We start from the raw sequence: 5,870 nt of genomic DNA, 5'->3' as shown, positions 1-5,870 counted from the left end.
GGGGAGGGCTCCTGACCCAACTTCAAATAATGCGACGCTTGCATCTCTGTTGCACTGTCTTGGACGCTGCTGCAGCGTCTTATCCATCGTCATCGCTTCTGATCTGAATTCGGCTACAGTGCGGGGCGGATTACGTACCAGGCCTGCAAATAGTTCCTGCTTAACACCGCGCATTAGGTACCGTAATTTCTTGTCCTCAGCCATGTTTGGGTCAGCTCGGCGGAAGAGGTGGGACATGTCTTCAATGTACATGGTCACACTTTCATTGTTTCGTTGGTTCTTCGCCTGAAGAGCAGTCTCTGCCCTTTCTCTGCTGTTCGTGCTCGGGTAAGTAGCGAGCAGCTCTCGTCGGAAGTCATCCCACGATGAAAACGACGCTTCGTGGTTTTGAAACCACGTGCGTGCAGATTCCTCCAGCGCGAAGTACACATACCGGAGTTTCCTCGTTGCGTCCCAGCCGTTGCATCTGGCGACACGCTCGAAGTTTTCGAGCAAGTCCTCGGCATCCTCAAATGTGTGTTAAATGATTCTGGCGTCTTGGGTGAGTCAACGACGACGTGAGGAGGGGTCACTTGAGTAGCCATCGCACGGGCGCCTAGGCTGACTGCCGTCGCTTCCCTTGGTGATTCGGTGAGAGGACCAAACTCGGGAGGCTCACCTCGTATGCAACGACTTGTGCGTTGGTGAACAGGCGTCAATTCCGTTGGCTGCAAACTTCGGCGGTCCGGGCTACCTTCCCTAACGTGTGTGGGGCTTGGAATCATACCCCGCACCTCCACCAGAAATGTAACCGACAGTTACGACAACCGTTTCTAATAAAACTGATTTATTCTGGGCAAACCTGTGCCCGAGAACTCCAGAGACTCAACACTCTACCAAAACGCCTGCGAGCGTCGCCTCTTCGAACGTTGTTCTCTTCTTTTTCACCTCCTGTCGCGCGCCATTCATCCGATCCTCGAGCACGAGTCACCGGTCTGTCAGCACGTGGTGTGGGTACGTGCGGCGCAGCGTTGCCTTGTGGTGCCCTGCCTGACGCTTGTATTGTGGCAGTTCTTTGAGACACAGCTATGATGCGGCGGGCGTCTTTTCGTTCTCAGTATGCTGGCGGCAATATATATGTAGGTAGAACACCCGGCTTTTAATATGAAGGTCGTAAGTTCGAATCTTCACCCAGTCCACTCCATTTTTCAGGCATAGAATGGCGCCTGACACCGGCAAACAAAAATATCGCCGAAAGCTAGTGGGGCTATACTAGTCCAGGTGCAACCAAATTAGGAAGGCCCACTAAGCTTCAACAAAGTCACTCCCTCAGCAGAGCAGGAACTGGCCTCCCTGGTGCAGTATTCGGCCACTAGGTACCTCCCTGATGACCCACAGTCCCCAGCGGCTGCAAAGCACCTGACCAAGGCGGCGGTCAGACCTGCGACGCGGCAGAGGGTGCAAAGAATATCTGGGTCCGGACAGGCCGCCACTGCAAACTTAACCTGGCAACATTCAACGCGCGCACCCTATCAAGTGAGGCTAGCTTAGCAGGGCTATTTGAAGAATTATCAGGTATTCCCTGGGATATTATTGGCCTTAGTGAGGTTTGAAGAACTGGTGAGGCTTATACAGTGCTGACTAACGGCCATCTCCTCAGCTACAGAGGTCTACCAGGTAAGAGAGAATTCGGAGTAGATATTCTAGTCCATAAGGACATAGCGGGCAACATTGATGAAATCTACAGCATTATGAGAGGGTAGCAGTCGTCGTAATCAAGCTGAATAGGAGGTATATAATGAAGGTAGTACAAGCCTACGCCCCAACCTCCAGTCACGATGATGAGGAAATAGAACAGTTTGATGAAGATGTTGAATTAGCAATGAGAAAAGTGTAACTCAGTATAGTATAGTCATGGGCGACTTCAATGCAAAAGTGGGGGAAAAGCAGGCTGGTGAGCAAGCAATTGGCAACTATATCAGCGATTCTAGGAACACCAGATGAGAGATGTTAATACAGTTCGCGGAAAGGAATAGGCTCCGAACAATGAATAACTTCTTCAGGAAGCACAGCAACAGGAAGTGGACCTGGAAAAGCCCTCATGGAGAAACAAGGAATGAAATAGATTTCATACTCTCTGCCAGTATAGTGTAGGATGAAGAAGTGTTGGGTAGGGTAAGGTGCAGTGACCATAGGTTAATGAGGTCTAGGATTTCTCTCCATTTCAAGAGCGAAATAAAATTAGTCAAGAAGAAACAGGCCAACCTCGACGCAGTAAGGCTCAAAGCAGACCAATTCAGGATGGTGCTTGCAATAAACATGCAGCTTTAGAACATGAAGATGAAGACAACAAAGAAGTAATGAATGAAACCGCAACTAGGCTGATCTCAAAAGCAGCAATTGAAGTAGGAAGTAAGGCACCGAGGCAACCAGTAGGTAAGCTCTCCCAAGTAACAAAGGACCTAATAAAGAAACGGCAAAAACATCAAAGTGTCAAACTCGAGAGATCAGATATAATTCGCTGAACCTTCGAAACTGATCAACAAGAAGAAATTAAGGGATATCCGAAATTATAACGTGGAAAGGAATGAGGAAGCAGTAAAATATGAATGCAGCGTGAAATCAGTGAGAAGAAAACTTGGCATATGACAAGGCAAGATGTGTGCACTGAAACATAGGACAGGTAATATCATAAGCAATTTCGATGACATAGTAAAAGCAACGTAAGAATTCTATACTGAGCTGTACAGTTCCCAGAGCAGCCAAACTACTTTCATTCGAAGTAGTGATGAACAGGATACAGAGGCTCCTTTTATAACTAGCGATGAAGTTAGAAGGGCCTTGAATTACATGACCAGGGGAAAAGTCGCGGGAGAAGATGGAATACCAGTCAATTTAATTAAAGAGAGAGGAGATACACTTGAAAAGCTTGCTGCCCTTTATACGCAATGCCTCACGACTGGAAGAACGCCAACATTATACTTGTGGCGACGAGTGACGACGTAGACCGGTAAAGTCTCAGGCTCTCGCGGGAGAGGAAAAACCGACACCCGATCTCTTAGCGTAGCATTTTTAATCTGTCTCGGAACGTTAGCCCGTGCAGGTGCGTGCCAGCCGCTCGTGCCTCGTGTAGACCCGAGCGTCTAGGTAATTCTCATGCGACGCCGATGCTGCTGCCGCTACATACTCATCCATAAAGAGGGAGACGTCAAAGAATTTAAGAATTAGAGACCCATTAGCTTGCTTGTAGTAGTGTATAAAATATTCATCAAGGAAATTCCCATTAGAATCAGGGCAACACTTGAGTTCAGCCAACCAAGAGAACAGGCTGGCTTCAGGAAGGGATATCCTACGATGGATCATATCCATGTCATCAAACAGGTAATAGAGACATCTGCGGAGTACAATCAACCTCTCTAAATGGCTTTCACAGATTATAAAAAGCATTTGATTCCGTAGAGATACCAGCAGTCATAGAGGCATTGCGTAATCAATGAGTACCGGAGGCATACGTGAATATCTTGGCAAATATCTACAAGCATTGCACAGCAACCTTGGTTCTCCACAAGAAAAGTAGAAAGTTACCTATCAAGAAAGGGGTCAGGCAAGGAGACAATCTCTCCAATACTATTCACTGCATGCTTAGAAGAAGTATTCAAGCTCTTAGACTGGGAAGGCCTAGGAGTGAGGATCAACGGTGAATATTCAGCAACCTTAGCTTTGCAGATGACTTGGTCCTATTCAGCAACAATGGGGACGAATTACAGCAAATGAATAAGGACCTTAACCGAAAAAGTGTAAGCGTGCGTTTGAAGATTAATATGCAGAAAACAAACGTAATGTTCAATAGCCTGGCAAGGGGACAAGAATTCAGGATCGCCAGTCAGCCTCTAGAGTCGGTAACGGAGTACGTTTATCTAGGTCAATTACTCACACGGGACCCTGATTATGAGAAAAAATTTACAGAGGAATAAAATTGGGTTGAAGTGCATACGGCAGCCATTGCTAAATTCTGACAGGAAGCTTCCTACTGTCGTTGAAAATAAAAATGTACGATCATTGCATTCTACCGGTGCTAACATATAGGGCTGGAATTGGAGGTTAACAAAGAAGCTGTCACGAATTTCGGTGGACTAAAGACAGACAGGGACAAGTTGCTCGTTTAAGACAAACATTTATAATCGTAAAAACAAACGGCAAGGACAACAGCACAAAACAAACAATTTACAGCACGAGTTAATTCTATAAGTTCCACAAAGTACTCAGCTACCTTGAATTGATAAGTCCAAAATATTTACATTGCGTCCATCGACGTGGCCACGTCACCTCGTCGTCACGGCTTCCGACGACACGTCGCTGGGCCCGCCGATTCGTCGTAGACTCGAAGTCGCTGTGTCCGAGGTTCGGTCCACGGTTGGCCTGGATTGGTGGTCAGGACGGTGGGGTGACCGAGGCGCCTGGATCGCCCGGTCAACTCCGCCAGCCTGCGGATCGTAGCCGCAGGGAATCCGGGAAGAGGCGCCGTCAGCCTGTAGCTGCGGCTTCCGGTGGAGCGTTCGCTCAGCTAGCGCTTCGTAGCCGCGACAGCTGAAGAACAGCTTCCATTGGGTTGCCGCCGTGTCCGCGATCCAACCGTCCTGTTCGGCCTCCAGCTCCTTCTGCCCCTCGTCTTCCGAGAGCTTAGCTGGGCTGCTCTCTTCGGCTACGTGTCCCTTCTCCCCTTGGCCACGTAGCTGCGCGTGCACTTTTGCGCTTATGCTTCTGCTTTCATGTTGTATTCCTCTTATTCGACGCTCTTATTTTCTAACTTCTTCTTTCTTTATTTCTGCCACCCACTCCACAGGTCTTGTTGTTCTATTCTTATCTTCTTCTCTGTCTTCCTTTATTGGCCCATGACAGAAGCTCGAAAACAAGTTAAGGACCGCACAAAGAGCGATGGAACGAAAAATGTTACGCTTAACGTTAAGGGACAGGAAGACAGCGGTGTGGAAAAGAGAGCAAATGGGGATAGCCGATATTCTAGTTGACATTAAGAGGGGGAAATGGAGCTGCGCAGGCGATGCAATGCATAGGATGGATAACCGCTGGACCATAAGAGTTACAGAATGGATACCAAGAGAAGGTAAACGCAGTCGAGGACGGCGAAACTTAGGTATGCTGATGAAGTTAATAAATTTGCAGGTGTAAGTTTGAATTAGCTAGCGCAAGAACGGGTAATTAGAGATCACAGAGAGAGGCCTTCGTCCTGCTGTGGGCATAAATTAGAGGCTGATGATGATGATGATGATGATGATGATGATTATATACCTCTAACGCCTAATTCAACGGTGGCCGCCCATTTGCGCAAGGAGTAAACTGATTTCACAAATTGCCTTTTGCAGGTAAAAAGCTAAGGCTATGATGATAGCCCAGTCAAATGTAGATGAAACCAGGTCCACTTCATCTTCTTTGAAAAGCGATGCCTCGTAACATACATACCTGTCACAGCTAATTCAAGCGTTGCCACCTATTCACGCAAGGAAGAAATCGATTTCACAAATTGGCGTTTCCGGAAAACAGGTAAGGCGATAGCCCAGTTAGATGTCAATGAAACCAGATCCACTACTTCTTTGGAAAGCGCTGCCTCGTCTCATAAATACCTGTCACGGCAAATTCAAGCGTTGCCACCTATTTACGCAATGAAGAAACCGATTTAACAAATTGGCGTTTCTGGAAAACAGGTAAGGCTATAGCCCAGTAAAATGTCGATGAAACCAGGTCCACTTCATCTTCTTTGAAAAGCGCTGCCTCGTCACATACATACCTGTCACGGCTAATTAAAGCGTTGCCACCTATTTACGCAATGAAGAAACCGATTTCACAAATTGGCATTTCTGGAAAACAGGTAAGGC

The 5,870-nt window shown here is 47.3% G+C and overlaps 1 long non-coding RNA gene across 1 annotated transcript; it reads left to right on the top strand.

Moving 5' to 3' along the window:
• Nucleotides 1–5,388: 5,388 nt before the first annotated feature.
• LOC125946134 (uncharacterized) lies at nt 5,389–5,870 on the top strand. Its single transcript, XR_007467418.1, has 2 exons — nt 5,389–5,538; nt 5,700–5,870. It is a non-coding gene; the product is annotated as an uncharacterized LOC125946134 (long non-coding RNA).

Source organism: Dermacentor silvarum, chromosome 6 (assembly GCF_013339745.2).
Source record: "Dermacentor silvarum isolate Dsil-2018 chromosome 6, BIME_Dsil_1.4, whole genome shotgun sequence".
NCBI lineage: Eukaryota > Metazoa > Arthropoda > Arachnida > Ixodida > Ixodidae > Dermacentor > Dermacentor silvarum.
The sequence above is the reverse complement of the archived record's forward strand: the minus strand, read 5'-3'. Positions and strand labels throughout refer to the sequence as shown.